The sequence below is a fragment of the Gorilla gorilla genome, chromosome 5 (genome assembly GCF_029281585.2).
Source record: "Gorilla gorilla gorilla isolate KB3781 chromosome 5, NHGRI_mGorGor1-v2.1_pri, whole genome shotgun sequence".
NCBI lineage: Eukaryota > Metazoa > Chordata > Mammalia > Primates > Hominidae > Gorilla > Gorilla gorilla.
Window position 1 is genome coordinate 117,076,405 of NC_073229.2, and position 17,227 is coordinate 117,093,631.

The following is a 17,227-nucleotide window of genomic DNA, read 5'->3' on the forward strand; positions in this document are numbered from 1 at the left end:
CTAGCAGACAACTGGAGTAAGAACAGATCACTTTACTCCAATTAATGACAGACAGGAGCCATGTATGGGTTTGAGTTTTTGTGATATTTGGCTTATTTTGGCTTGTCTTCCTTCCTGAAATGCAGCTTAGGAGTGCCTCAGAACAGAGCAAACCTTCCCCACAGCATCTCCAGGGAAGTGATAAAATTCCAAAGAAAAAATTAGGTATGTTCAGACAGGTCCACCAAAGATTTTATGAATAAAATATAGCATAAAATAGCAGAGAATTACAGGCCCTAAGAGTATTCTTTTTCTTTATAAGTAATCATTTTAAAGAATATGTGTGTTATTGGAACCTTTGTAATTTGTAAATTGCAAGACGTTTGCAATTATTACTGTAACCTATATGTTTCTCTGTAGTAAACGGTATCCTAAAGGAAACCTTTAAAAATGAGGTGAAGAATATGTGTATTATTGGAACCTTTGTAATTTGTAAATCGCAAGAGGTTTGCAATTATTACTGTAACCTATATGTTTCTCTGTAGTAAAGGGTATCCTAAAGAAAACCTTTAAAAATGAGGTGAAGGGAAAGCTTCATCTGCTGATGGTTTGGGAAGACAAAGAGTGGGAAGGTGGGAAGGAAGGATCCCCTCACTACAGCCAGTCAGTATCCACGGGACATGGTAGGGGGATTGAATTTATCAGGGGCTTAGAGTTTGCTTGTAGAAATGAGAAGAGTCTTCCCAGGGCTCAGAAGAGTCTTGGGGCTCAGCAGCTCTCCAGACTTGGGACTTGTTCACATAACACAATCCTCAGCAGAGAAGCCACACATTTAAAATAGAGAGTGACATTTCCTCCTGAGAGATTTGTAATAACAACTTTCTTACATAGAACTACACATAATCCAGAAAATTCTGAATGCAATAGATTTTGTTAATTCAAATTGCATAGGAAAGCAATTCTACCTGGGTATCATATTATATATAATATAAATTATTTTTACTTGTATGAATTAGTGTAGCAAAATGTATAAGGAAGGTGTTTGATAAACTATTGACATATTTTAGGGAAATTTTTCTTCCTATAATATCTTGAGGCAGAGCATCAGGAAAAATAGCTAATGAATGCTGGGCTTAACACCTAGGTGATGGGTTGATCTGTGCAGAAAACCATCATAGTACACGTTTACCTATGTAACAAACCCAAACCTGTACATATACCTTGGAGCTTAAAATAAAAGTTGAAGAAAGAAAACTTCTAATTTTACAGTCAGGCTGTATTTTTATGGTCTAAATTATCAGGTGTTCTGGTCCTTTTTGTACTGCTATAACACAATAATGAGACTGGTTTATTTATAATGAGCAGATATTTATTAGTTCACAGTTCTGGAGGCTGGGAACTCAAATATGAAGACACTGGCAGGTTTGATGTCTAGTAAGGACCTGGTCTTGGCTCTTAAGATGGCACTTGAATATTTTATTCTCCAGAGGAGAGAAACTCTGTTCCTCATATAGCAGAAAAGTAGGGGAGGTAGGCGAGAAAGCCCAATCCCTAAATCCCTTGTATTAAAGCAATAAACCTACCCATGAGAGTAGAGTCTTTATGGCCTAAATTGCCTCTCAACAGATCCATCCCCCAATACTCAAAATACGCATTGAAATAAATTTCATGTGTGTTTTGGAAGGGACAAACATTCAAACCACAGGATCAGGTTATGAAATTTTCAATGCCATTTTTGTTTCCTTCTTTTTAACACCTACTACTTTAGAATTCTTGCTAGTGAGATTGTCACAGAAAATAGAAAAAGTAAAACTTTTGACTCAGTATCTTGGAAGAAAATACGAAATTGCTTCTTTGGGTTTTGTTACTATGTGAAATCCCGTTAGATGGAAATGCCTCTTCTGTTGGCATCTGCAACTTAACTTTCTACCTGTCTGACTACTTCTCAGGGGTCTCCTTCAAGAAGACATCAGTCACTTACTAAAGGCATCTGCTCCCTTGAGAATCTGTCATCTTCCTGGGTTGATGCTTTTACTATCTGTACATCTTTGCTCTTGGGGCAGCCTCAAATAGCTAAATGACAACCAGATGCCTTTTTTTCAGAAGTTTTGCAAACATCTCAAAGTTCATATTTCTGAATCAATATTTATCTTGCCTTAAATCTGTCTATCTATCATCTATCTATCTATCTATCTATCTATCTATCTATCTATCTATCTATCTATCTATCTATCTTCCTACCACCTATCTATCTCCATATCTATCTATGATCCGTCATATCTCTTTCCTCTTCTTCCCCATTGTGAATATCTAAGTTTATAAGTCATTACCTGTCAAGTGGATTATTCTTATAGTTTTCCCAACTGCTTTTTTCGCTGCTTTCATTCTGGACTTCCCTATAACTCATCCTCCAAGCTGCTCCTAGAGTGACCTTTTTAAACATTCAAATCTGACCATATTATCAGATACTTTAAAATCCTTCAGTGATTCCCTGTAGCTTTCAGGACAATATTGAAATGCCATTGCTTAACATATTATGTCATTTGTTATTTCGGCAATTGCTCGCTTGCGTGCCACTTCTTTGTTTGGGTGTTCAAAAAAGCCCACTCTCCCCAGCCCTTATGTCATTAAATAATACCTACTAATTTCCCCAAATTGAGCATTAGTTTTCCATGGTCACCTATTTAGATTTAGAAGTCTTTCCTCAGAGCAGCTTATCAAAAACTCAATTAGAACAATTACCACAGTTAGTTATATGCAGGGATTTCTTTTTCTCTCAAATTAAGCCTTAACAACTTTGAAGACAGTGAATTTTTCCTTATTTGACACTGTAGCCCAGGCAAATAGCATAATAAATACCTACTGTATAATTGATGCCCAATAAACTTGTGCTGCATGCATGGATGAATAAATTAATGTTTGAATGCTACATATTTGACACATACAAAAATAATCCATTCACAATCCAGCAATATAGATATAGAGAAGACAAAATATTTTCAATCCATATAGTACTCACAGTATAAACCATGAAGTGTTGGCAAATCAAAAGGAATTGTTTACCAAATGTAACCACAATGTTATCAGTTTTGAAGAAAGGATTTTTTCTTTTAAATGCTGTATTCAATTTTATGATAAAAATGCATAAAGTTATAAAATTTATTGTATGCTTTTTAATTTTAATAGCACAAATGCCAGCTTTTAAAAGAGGATTTGGTAGAATTGCTTTTATATGAACCCTTTAATTTTGCCTCTTGTGTTAGGTCTTTTAATTGATTCAATAACTTTTGCAAATCAAAAAACAGCCAACGAGAAGTTGAGTTGTCAATTGCCTCTTAATTATAGTTACTTGGAGAAGTCTGGAAGATGACCCTGAGGGCAATTGGAAACACAGATTTTCTTTGCTGCATTTCTGTGGTTTTGTTAACGTGGCTTGTGGTTATTTTGTTAATTAGAAAGACTAGTTTTCTATAAACAACAGGCTTTCTGAATAAAATATTTCCTGTAACTCTAAAGGCAAGGATTTATTGCCTTTGTTTTTAAAGCCATAACTGTACATGATAATTAAGTTCCTGGTAATAGTGTTCTAAAATTCTAGTAGTCGGGTCAAAATCTTACCCTTAGTCAAACCTGGATATAAAATAGGGAGACCTGATACTTGTTTTCAAATGATTTCCAAGGGATATATTTTTGCGTGTGTTTATATGTATACATTCACTTGCAAAGGATCAGAGGGATATGTATTTAATGACAATGTATTCAACATTTTCTTTGTTTTGTTATAACCTTCCTCTGTAAGAGTGTTCAAAATAACATTTTTTCTCTATATTTCTTGTTCCCCACTTAAGTCTATTTAATATGTATAGTACATATGTATAGGACATATTAAAATGTGTGCTTACATATTTCATAGCAGCACTTGTGCAAAAGCCTTCAAATTTAAATATGTCAGTGTTATAATTATAGTAAAATGAAGGCAAATGCAAGAATGGCTCTGAGAGGTTTATCCTTTTAAACTGCAAATTTGGCTCTTTTACATAGGCAGGTTTAATTTCAAAGATGTTCACAGTGTAGGAACTAATTAATTAGTTAATAATGCATGAAGCCAGTAGAGCATTATCAGTGTTGTATCCCAGATGAAAAACCAGAACAAATGACGAAACTTACATTTAATTTGACCCTTCTAAACATGAAAACTTTCAGTTTTTCTTGTTTTCTTCTTATATTTTCATCAGTTTATCCTTCATGTCTTTGGTTCCCTTCTACCTCCATAAGATTATAGAATGTTTAAATTCCTGAAGTGGAAAAGGGAGGTAACAACAATTTGACAATGACAAATCATTTAATGGGCTTGATAAAGCTAATTGTAAAACCTAAGGTGATTATTCACTGTGATAGCACTTCATCTTGTATGGGCTGCTAGTGCCCATTTGCTAAACTGACTTCCTTATTATGGCAAGTGGATACCTAGTGGTCTGATGGAGTTAATGCTCCCAACCTAGCAAACCTCCTGCATATATATATATTCTAATGACTCCCTGTAATCCGAGTTCCTCCTCCTTTAAGGTTACCCATATTATTCCAATGTGTTACGTAAAAGCTAAAAAATAATGTAATTTTAATCAGCAAATGCATTCTTTTCATTCTCATCTATTATCAAACATGATACTGATTTGATAGGTGGCATTTTTTAAAGCTATCATTGCACTACCGCTGTTTTTATGATCCACTTTAATAGTCCAAAATAATCGACAAATTGAAATATTTGTTAATCTATCTATTTTTTCTTTGGTTTAGGACAAAATTCAGGCTTCTTCAGTTCTATTTTATTTACCAGTAACAAAGAAGGCAATGTGTTAGTTTCAACTCTGATTGTCTGTATGAAGGGATAGTATTTCTCTGAATATCTAAAATAGAGTAAGTACAAACTTCCATCCTTAGGAATGGAAAGTGAAATTGTGAATCCTTAAGAGTCTCACTCCAAATAATAGAAACAGAAAAAATAATCACATAAGTTATTTCTTAAAGGTGCTCATGTGTTATCCCATCAGTTGAATGCTGAGAATTGTGAAATCACAGTTTGGAAGCACCATTAAAAAATAATCTAATAAAAATACCTCCCTGTTACAATAAGAAAAGCAGGCAAACTCCTTTCCAAATGAGGAAGACTGGTTCAGAGATGGTACCATGCCTTTGGTTCTATCAAGCCCAAGCTTAGGGGGTGGAGCAGATTGTCATTGTTGTCAAGACAGCCTTTACTTAGGAATATGAGTTCCAAAAAAGAAGCCAAAAAATGAATACCAAAGTATAAATATCATGAAATAATCGTAAACATAAGGTGGAGAAAATCCTTACCAAGGAGCCAGGAAATCAAAAGGTGAAGAGCAGCAGAGCACGCAACTTAAAAGTCATCCTATGGAATTCTAGGTTCCTCACATTTTCCTTTACCAACAAGCTGGGATAAATGGGAAGATCAGGATATTCTTGAAATTCGGTAACAGTTAAAATAAACTAAATTCCAGTTGGTCCTCTTATGAGTCCAAAAAAAACTTAGTTTTACCTCCCAATTTAATGAATTCAGTGAATAATCCACTTCATACTTAGAAGTTTCCCTAAATTATGTGCATTTACTACTTCCTTTAATGGTTTTGTATTTGCCACATTAGTTGCTAGAAATACACAAGTGAATATAATGAGTAAACTTCTCTCACAAAGCTTCCAATTTTGTGTGGGAATCAGTTAATTAAAGAAGCAATTACAATATAGTGTGACAGGCACAATTTACTGTGATAGATCAGAAGGTTCACAAAAACAAGCCAGAGACAGTAAGCCAGGTTTTTGTGTGATTTGTTTGTTTGTGGGAAGAGTGGCAATATTCTTTCAAGGATATGACATCTAAACTATAACCTAAGGAATGAGTAAACAGTTAACTGGCAGGACAAAAGAGAGAAGACTGTGTCAGAAAGAGTTTTTAATGAGATATTAGTGGTCAAAGAGGAAACAAGTCACATTCAGTGAAGAAACTCATCATGGTAGGATTGAGACACGATGAACCATGGGATGAATGGTGAGAGACGGAGTGGGTATGATGTGTATATTTAAATGTAAATTATTGGACTATTCTTCTGTTTTTTTATTGCTATTTTGTGGTAGTGGCAGAACTATTGTGTGTATTAATTATAACTCATTCTGAATACCATGAACTCCAGGGCATTGACAAAATCCCAAGGCAGCAAGACTGAGAATCGGGTGTTGAAATATGAGGAAAATGCTAAAGTAATCTCAGTCAGACCTTGAAGAGAGCCTTTTAATTGAAATATAAGGCATTTTTTACTACAAGCCTTCCCTCTACCTCTTTCTCCCTTCTGTCTCTGTCTTTCTGTCTCTCTGTTCATTTAATACTTCTCAATTTGGTGGATTTTCAAAGCATCAGCAGAAGCAATGATAGATTTTGTTTCCTCGACCACCTAACTTACTATAATTTTTTAAATTTCCTTTGCCAATTTGAACGTACTCTAAGCTGTTTCATTTTAAAAGTAAAAACTTTGTTTTTAGATGCCTTTTCTATGTCTAAGCAAATATTTGATTCCTAATGTTATTTCCCACTACTTTAATGACAGTCGGCTCCTCCCAGGAGCAACACAACCACAATCCTTCAGGGAAAAAGTTGTAAACTAATAGTGAGAGCAACAATAGAAATATTTTCTGTACATTCAGCACTTGGCATTTGTAGCATTTTCAAGCAAACCTTATGAAAGAAATGGGACACGATTTGGCAGTAGTTCTAGAAGGAAGATGTGTTTAACTATTTTGTGTGCTGTTTTGTCATTTTCCATCAGAAATAGGTGCATAATAGTTTAGCAAAGACAGCAGTTTTTAATTTCAAAAATAAACTAAACCTAGATTTTTCACTTTATCCAACATTGTAATCAAGTTCTAGCAAGTGTAAGTTACATCTTTCATGGATCAGTTCTTCCCATAGATATGTGTGTTTAAGTGTAGAAACATCTCATTTCTACTGTAATAGATTTGTGATACTCCAAAAACTGGAATTCATTATATAATTGCTAGTACCACGTGAACAAGTAGGTAGTTGCCGAAATCAAATAAAGGAAAGGATGGAGAATGTTTTTTAATTTGTTCATTGGGTCAGTGCCTATTTGTCTGTATGTGCTGTTCAGGTAGGAATGTATATTTCATTATATTACCACTTTATTTCTGATATTGTCTTCAGTAAAGTGGAACAAAAATGATAATTTCTTTAGTAGTTGGTAACCATTTCCCTACAAGTGAATAAATATAGTACAAATACAGGCCAGTAGTGTTTTTGGGGGTCACTTAGCTTCTCTTCTCTTAAAATCTGGTCCGTTATAAAATTTGGATATAAATTGTAATTCTTCACTTCACATAGAAATATTATGTGAAATAAAAAACAAAATCATATGCAAATATATAATTACTATCTTGGTCTTGACACAGAAATCATGTAAGGAATGAAAAAGACAAAATATTATCTGCATTTGAAAAACATTTAAATTACTCTTCCTCTCATGCATATACAAAATATATCTTAGAATATTTATTATCATATCTGGATTTAATTCAAAAATTCATCTAATGTAACAGCTAACATGAATTTGAGTAGATTTTGCCAACTTGGCATTTATTTATCCCTTTATTTCTTTTCATTTCATTTCTTTTTATTGTTTTTGTTTTTATTTTGAATTGGTGGTGGGATGGGGAGGATTAGTAACCTGATTTTTTCTTGGAAATTCACCACTCCTTCATCCTAAGTCTATGCAGTTGAGGCAAGCTTGAAGCTACCAAACACTTTCACAGGTAGGCTTGTGCCCAAAACCAGGTTAATGAAAATTCTAAAACTTGGATTGAAAACCACTGGAAAAGAAAAGCCTCTTTCCAGCCAGGCTAGGTGGCTCACATCTGTAATCCCAGCACTTTGGGAGGCCGAGGCGGGCGGATCACGAAGTCAAGACATTGAGACCTTCCTGGCCAACATGGTGAAACCCCGTTTCTACTAAAAATACAAAAAATTAGCTGGGCATGGTGGCGCACACCTGTAGTCCCAGCTACTCAGGAGGCTTAAGGCAGGAGAATCGCTTGAACCTGGGAGGTGGAGTTGCAGTGAGCAGAGATTGCGCTACTGCACTCCAGCCTGGTGACAGAGTGAGACTATGTCTCAAAAAAAAAAAAAAAAGAAAAGAAAATTGTCTTTGCTCTTTTGATTCTTTTGATGCTCAGCTGTGAGAATAATACCTAAAGCTATTTAGGCCTTCTAGAACAGGAAAACCTGCCTAAGAACCAAGCCAACAAAGAGGAAATAGTCAACAGATGGTAAGAGATGGTTTCCTGACCATATTACTTTAGGACTTTGATCTAGCCATGCCTAGACTTTTCAATCTTCTTGGGTAAAATTTTCTGGTTTTGCTTAATTGAGTAGACTTTTTTGTTATGTGTAACTAAAACAGCCTTAATTACTACACTAGTATCATTTTCATGGAAAGGACCACAAATTCCCCAGAAAAGACTGCCTTCTAACAAATCTACTAAGTCTTTCAAAAGTAGTTCTAGAAGTCAGTAATACAACAATGCATACCTTTTGAAAACTAAAGTTTGAGAAGCATTGCCCTAGAAAACAAGCTCAACTTATATCTTATTTATCTTTGTATCCCTAGAGACTTGTATTTGGTCTAGTATATAATTAATATTCAATGATTATTGAATAAAGTGTTCTCAAAATTCTATACATTACTTGGGCAATAGAATACAAAGAGGTACAAAAACAGGTTATTTTCATTTCAGAACATCAAAAATCATGTAATTAAGTATTTATTACATAATTAAATGATTGATTACATAATAATTAATAATTCATATTTTCTCACTTGTCCAAGTAATATTAAAATGTGCTCTCAAAAATTAAAAATGGCTACAGGTTTAAGTAGATTTAAGAAATATGCCTATTATTATTTTTCTTAAAATTCTCAAATACATAAATACAGTAAATACACCAAGAAGTCCTGCAATTCCAGGAGTCAAGTTCAGTCTCCCAAATTTGCAAGTGGAAAACTTCAAAAAAAGGAAACACTAGTTACAATCTCACATGAGTATTCTACATATTACCATTAGAAAACCTGTAGCATAGCATGATAAGGAGAATATATTGAGAGTGGATGAAAGGACTGGGGTGAGGTTGTAAGATAACGATATTTAATATGGCTGTTGAGGTATTTTTGAGTGGTTGTCAGAAAGAAGGAGTATTTAGGTGTATTAGGGACAGAAGGCAGAGTGTGTGCAAAGCCATGGGCTTCTGCCAGCACTGTGAGTACCAAAAGAGGCAAAGATTTTTGACAATTATTCTCAACACAGAATATCCTTGTAGGTGCTAATTATTAACACTTTCTACTTTTTGTTAGCTGTTATTTTATTCAATTTTTACAATTCTATGAAAACTCTTACCTTTCCATCCTTTCTTAAATAGGTATTAGGTGCCACTGCCACCAGTAAGAATAATAATAATAGCAAAAATGAATCCTTACTATATGTCAGGTAAGAGCTTTGCATGTTTAAGTAAACTCTCAAAACAACCCTGCAAAGTAAGAATTATTATTATCTTCATTTAACATCAGAGTATTATTAAGATACTCAGTGTCTCATCAATACTGAGACAGATATGAGATGCCCAAGTTCAGAAGACCAATGGATGGCAGAACCAGAGCCAACTCAGGAGGTCTGGTTCCACCACCTGTGTCCTTTAATGTCATACTCTACCATGTGCAACACTAGTCTGGGTGCCTATATACTATTGCATAAATAGATTTTCCCCTACTCTAGTCAACTTACAGTCTGTGAAGAATGTAGACCAACCAACCACACACACACATACACATACACAGAGTAACACACGGGCAAACTAGGGCCTGGGCAGAGCCTCAAGGTACAAAACCAGAACAACAGAGTAGGAAGAAGAGGTGAAAAGTCACCTCTTGCTCAAGATTGCCTTGGTTATTCAAGGTCTTCTCTTGGATCCATATGAGTTTTAGGATTTTTTTTTTCTATTTCTGTAAGTAATACTGTTGAAATTTTGATTGGGATTGCAGCGAATCTATAGAACATTTTGAGTAGTATGAACTTTTTTAAAATTTTATTTTTTTCAATCCATGCACATGACTTTCCATTTATTTGTATCTTTAATTTCCTTCATAATGTCTTAAAATTTTTAATGTACAAGTCTTTCACATCTACAATTAAGTTTATTCCTAAGTATTTTATTCTTTTTGTTGCCATGGCTAATAGGATTATTTTCTTAATTTCTTTTTAGGCTGGGTTGTTATTTGAATAGAAATACCAGTAATTTTTGTATATTTATTGTATCCTGCAACTTTACTAAATTTGTTTATTATTTTAAACATTTTTTGTTGAGTCTTTAGAATTTTCCCTTCCTTCCTTCCTTTCTTCCTTCCTTTCTTTCCTTTCTTTTTTCTTTCTTTCTTTCTTTCTTTCTTTCTTTCTTTCTTTCTTTCTTTCTTTCTTTCTTCCTTCCTTCCTTCCCTCCCTCCCTCCCTCCTTCCCTTCTTTCTTTTCTTTCCTCTTTCTTTCTTTCTTTCTTTCTTTCTTTCTTTCTTTCTTTCCTTCCTTCCTTCCTTCCTTCCTTCCTTCCTTTCTTTCTTTCTTTCTTTCTTTCTTTCTTTCTTTCTCTCTCTTCTTTTCTTTTTTGTTTTTTGGTAACAGGGTCTTGATCTGTCACCCAGGCTGGAGTGTAGTGGAGCAATCAGAACTCACTGCAATCTCAAGCCCTTGGACTCAAATCATTCTCCCACCTCAGCTTCCTGAGAAGCTAGGGCTACAAGCATGTGCCACCACACTTGGCTGATTTTCCTGGTCTCAAGTGTTCCTCTTCCCTTAGCTTCCCAAAATGTTGTGATTACAAACATGAGCCACCCCACCCAGCAAGGCTTTAGAATTTTCTGCATATATGATCATGTCATCTGCAGACAGAGGTAATTTTACATCTCCATTTTCAATTTGCATCCTTTTATTTCTTCTTTTCCTCTGATTGCTCTAGCTTGAACTTTTAGTACTATATTAAATAGAAGTGGCTTGAGCAGGCACCTTTACTTTGTACCATATCTTAGAGAAAAAGCCCATCACACTTCCTGATTTCAAAATGTTTACAAAGCTACAGTAATCAAAACATTATAGTATTGGCATTAAATAGACAAATAGACAAGTGGAACAGAATAGACAGTCCAGAAATAAATCCATTCATCTATGGCCAACTGGTTTTCAACTAAGGAGCCAAGAAGACAAAATGAGGAAAAGATAGTCTCTTCAATAATATGTGGAAAAACTGGATATCTACATGTGGAAGAATGAAATAGGATCTGTATCTCATACCATATACAAAAATCAGCTCAACATGGATTAAAGGCTTAAATCTAAGACCTGAAACTGTAAAACTACTGGAAGAAAACATAGGGAAAACCTTCTTCCATTGTACATTGGTCTGAGTAATGACTTCTTGGGTATGACCCCAAAAACATAGATCAGAAAAGCAAAAACAAAGTTGGATCACATCACAGTAAAAATCTTCTGCCCAGCAAAGGAAACAATCAACAGAATGAAAAGTCAACCTATGGAATGGGAGAACATATTTGCGAGCCATATATCTGATAAGGGCTTAATATCCAAAATATATATGAAACATATACATATAAATAGCAAAAACAAAATAAAATCCCACAAATAACCCTATTTAAAAATGGGCCAAAATGACCTGAATAAACATTTCTCCAAAGAAGACATACAAATGGCCAATAGGTATGTGAAAAAAGGCTCAACATCACCAGTAATTTGGGAAATGCAAGTTAAAACCACAATGAGCTACCATCTCACACCTCTTAGAATGACTACCATCAAAAACTCAAAAGACAAATGTTGACAAGGTTGTAGAGAAAAGGAAACCCTTGCACACTGTTGGTAGGAATGTAAATTGGTACCACCATTTTTGAAGACAGTATAGATGTTCCTCAAAAGATTAAAGACGAGACTACTATTATCCAGCAATCCATTTTGGACATAAATCCACAGGAAACCAAGTCACTATTGAAAAGAACTCCCTTCTTTATGGCAGTATTATTTATTCATAATAGCCAAGATATGAAACAACCTAAATGTTTGCTGATGAATAAATGAATAAATAAATGTTGATATGTACTGTACAAAGATACAGTAATCAAAACATTATGGTGCTGGCATAAAACAGACACACACAGCACAATGTCTATTCAGGTACTTTGCTCATTTGAAATATGAGTATCATTCAGCCTTAAAAAAGAAAAAGATCCTGCCATTTGCAACTATAACATATATGAAACTGGAGCATATTATGATAAATGAATTTAGGCAGACACGGAAAGAAAAATACCACATGATCTCACTTATATGTGGAATATAAAATGGAATCACAGAAGCAGAAAGTAGAATGGTGGTTGCCAGTGGCTGGAGGTGAGATGAAAAGGGGAGACGGTTAAAAGAAAGTTTCAGTTCTGCAAGATGAATAAGTCCTGAAGGTCTATTGTAAAGCAACATGTCTATAGTTAACAATACTGTATTATATACTTGAAATTTGTTAAGATGGTATATTTTAAGTGTTCTCATAAAAAAAGGAAAGAAAAAAAGAAAATGGTAACTATGTGAGGTAATCGGTATGTAAATTAGCTTGATTATAGTCATTATTTCACGTCTATGTATATCATTACATCAAGTTGTACTTTTTTTTGTTTGTTTGGTCAGTCATACCTCAGTAAAGTAAGGAGAAAACATTCACATCACTGAGTGCTTACATTTTTCTCTCTCCCCACTGCTTGGCCTCTTTTCTCAAGACAGGTAAAGGAAGTAGAGGAGAGAAACCCAAATGACTAGTATTAACCACTAAACTGTCCTCCAAACAATGACCACCATTAGAAACTATGTTAGTTTTACCTACCTCCTCCCTTCATCCCTCTTCCTGCAAGTTCTTAAATGACCTTTCTCCTTCTATTCTCAACAAAATTCCCATCCCTTTAGAATGATTAGTGTACCTTACTCTGACTGTGAAATCTTTTTTGTCTAGCTGCCAGTTTTAGTGCTTCTGAATATAGGCTTGGTCATCTTTGCTGTTTCCCTTATTAGAAGGAATCATTGACTCGCCTAGCTTCCTAATTAGCACAACAATCCACTCTCACTGGTCATCTATTTTATTTGTTTCCCAGGGACGAAAAATCACAATAATGATTATTTAATCTCTTGTCCTGACAAGCACAGCTGAGTATAACACAAACGATCAGTTTGTCAGTTAGAGTGGTATAGCTATTGTAGCATTAAGACAGAATGATTGTGACACCCAACCTCACCTTGAGAATTACTGTCTGGAAGCTCCAAATTTTAGTTATGTCCATGATAATGCAAGTTTATCATCCAAGAATAAGTATTTAACACTGTCCATATATGCCCCATCTTTATAGTCAGATACAAAGAATAGTCAGTAAAATAAAAACCTAAAATCACAAAAACACTGCTTTATGCATATATGCAGAAACATATGTCTTAACCAAAAGAATCCAATTCCTCCAGCAGAACCACTTATTCAATAGTCTAATGCATTTTAATACCTATGAAATGACAGGCCATGTTCTAGGCCTGAGAATGCATTTTTAAAAAGCTAATTTTTTCCCTACTTAATTGAGGCTATCAGACCAATTTTAAGTTTGCTATCATATTCTCTGTCCCAGAGAGAATATCCTCAATACATTTTTTAAAAACTGAAATTTTAAAGAAGTCCAAAAGAAAACCAAATATGACAGTTATTTAGATTTATAGCCCTACTTCTAAAGAATAATTTATATTAAGTTAGAATTGAAATTTTTTTCAGCAAAAGATGATTTTTTTTCTCCCCAAGAGCACTGGAAAACACCTCCTGACTTACATTAAATAGGTTCACAATGAATTAGATCAAATAAAGGGTAAGTAGAGTACCCAAGTAAAAAAAAAGCTTATACTCACTTTTTTAAAATAATGCAATAAATTATCTAAAATTAAATTTGTATTGATAGTATCAGAGTATTCAAATCTGATTATTGCTTTCCTCTTCACTGACAGTTTGCTTTCTTCAAGTGTCAGTCATTCTTTAGATTTTATGACACAAAAGTAAATTTAACTTGAAAAAATATTTTAAGGCTCTTAAGAAATATAGCATTGAAAAACTGATTTTAAAAAAGTTGATTAAGACTCAGTCCAACATTTAAGCTCCTGGAAAACACATAAAACCTGGTGAGAGATATTGGTTAATCTCCAGAATGGTGTCAATAGGGTGTATAAACTAAGTGCAGTTTGGCACAAGATACTAGAGGCATTTTTTCATATTATATAATTCAAGGTGATGTTATAGAATTAATACCAAATACTCAAAGAAAGAAAAAAGAAAACTATGACTGAAAGCATAGGTATTTAGCTACATTTTTAGCATGATTTTTACAAAAAAAAAGAATAACCAGGCAAGCACACTAAGCACACTGAGTAAGTAAGGTTAAAATAAATGAAGTATGTAAATAATTTATTTTTCTGTGAAATACTGTGCAGTGTTATACAATTTACAGAGTACAGGGCATCATATATAAGTGTTTGGAATCTCATTAAAACATAATATGGGTCTACTGATACATCAGCTAAAATCTGAATTCTAGAAAATATCTCTAATTTTGAATAATGAAGAAATAGACATTAACATCTATTACCTTATGGCTTACCTGTTCCTTGTGGCCCATGAGTTTATACTGTATTAGGACCTTCCTACCAAGAGGGAAAATAAAATAGAATCACCCAAGAGACTTGAAATTTTTCTAGCCTATTCCAGTTTAAATGTTATGTATTGCTTTTATGAACAAACATAAGGAAAATGCATTTTGGAACAAGAAAATAACAAAAATAATCCAGTTCAAGGCTCTCATTTTATAGACAAATAAATTAAGCAACAGACAATCCTCCAACAGAAGTTATAAGAAGCATTGTGATTTTCCTTCCCCCATGCCATAATTAAGAGAGTTTGCAACTCTGCGGATCTAGCCACTTGGTATCATAATATCTGGCCATATTATATCCTTGTGAGTAACCAGAAATTCTAGTTCTTCATAGAGTAATTTTCTGACTCTATTTAGCATCTTGTTTGATTACATACCAAAGGGAGATGTCATATTCCACTGCCCTGATTTTAATCTGAGCAAAACTGAATTTTTTGAAAAAGAATTGTCAGTCTGGAGACATATTGGATAACAACTACTCCAGACAGCTTAGGTGATGTGTCTGAAAGATATTTGGTTTCTTACCAAAAACATAGCCCAAGACTCTAATTGTAGTTATCTTCTTTTGAGAAATGGATGGTAAATGACAAGATGATACTAAACCCTCATAACACAAAGTCATGAAATTTATTGATTCACCTCAAAACTGCTGGAGTTTTCATATATCAGGGCTTTCAAGTAGTAGTGTACTCTATATCATGCACATTAAGGTTTTATTAAAAATTCAATGAAATATTTATATCTCAGTTATAAACCCCTTATGGGTAGATGAATGCAATCAAGACATAGTGATTTTCCAGTGTGAGTTTTATACATAGACCAATTTGTCATGGCAATGGATGTTTTTTGGTTTTTAAAAAGACAACAGTTTTAAAATGTCCTACTTCTTACATGGGAATGACTTACGTGACTACTGTTTCAATACTTCAGCTTCCCCAACCCAGTCCCCAGGCCCCTCCTGAGCTGAAGAATAAAACTGATTTACCAGAGAATTCCCACAGGACTTGTTTCAAATTTCCCTGGGTAATTCAGAAATAATTTCAAATTTCTCTAGGTAATTCAGAAATAATTTCATAATAATGCATAATAAAATTCATGGAGATTTTAAAGTAACAAGACTTTCTGTTAAAATTCCCAAGATAACATCTCTTACAGTAATTCCATTGTGTAAGTACAAAGACAATTGTCAGTAATTCCAAATGATGTCGATATTTGAAGATAGGAGATATCTATCTCTCTCTCCTGAATTCCACTAACAGGACTGCCATCCTGCTCCTCTTCAGGGAGCAGATTTCACAGAGAATAGAAAGTGAATCATACCTTAGGAATAGAGACACTGAAATCCTGGCCAAGGGACTCATTAAAGTTTAAAAGTCACATTGGAAAACTCAGTTATAGATTTAAAAATATTTAAGTGACTATATCTTAGAAATTTTCTTAAGAATTTGAGAGGTTTTATGTGCTGCCTTAAGTACCAATAAAATCTGGAATAAACAGGTTTCTTCCCAAACAGCTTTTTTTGTTTACAATAAACATCAGTATTTGATCTGAGAATGTTTTGGCTAGGTCTCCTTTAAGTACTTTTAAACAATATTCAGTGGTATGGATACTGAGACAAAACATAACAAAATCTAAAAGAAGAGCAGTAAACTCAATATTCTTTTCCAAGTTATTGCTTCTTGAGTTTCTTCATAAAACACAAGTTTACAACATCATCACTGAAGCCTGCTTTACAAAGGGCAAGTGGATGGGAGTAACCAAACATGATCTCTAACTTATTTCTGTTCCACCTCTGACTATTTCTGCTGATAATCTTTTTTCCTTCTAGTTTTAAAATACTGATAGTAATCTAATAAAATGATACCTTAATTTCTATCTTTTTTGAATAATTTACAGTTCTTCATAGAAATTTTAGAAAGCCACAAATCATTCACACATACACAAATTTAAAATATTGTCATTAGTATTTCCTATCTTTCATTCTTTCATAAAGAAAAGGTAATGTCTTTAAAAATAGTAAGTCAAGACTTAATATCCCAATGTTCTCTTCTATAACAAAGTTCAACTTTTCAAGTTCATTTTAGCAAGCCTTTCTTCATATTTTTGCAAAACATTCACCATAATCCCCATATTATCCATCTGCATTTATACTTTCATAAGGTCAATGCTGAGCAGCTCTTCGAGAAGGTCTAAATAGACAAGTTAGGTTGCTAAGGCAGCAATAACTTGACAAACGAACCTGTTTTAAGGAACATATACAATTTTAATGATGACATTCCCAGATTCTCACAAAGAATATCACCTGTCTATCTATTGTTTTCTTTAGTCCTTGAATTTTCTTCATTTAAGTTTGGGGAGGTAGAGAATAATGAGGAGAAAGATAATCTCATACA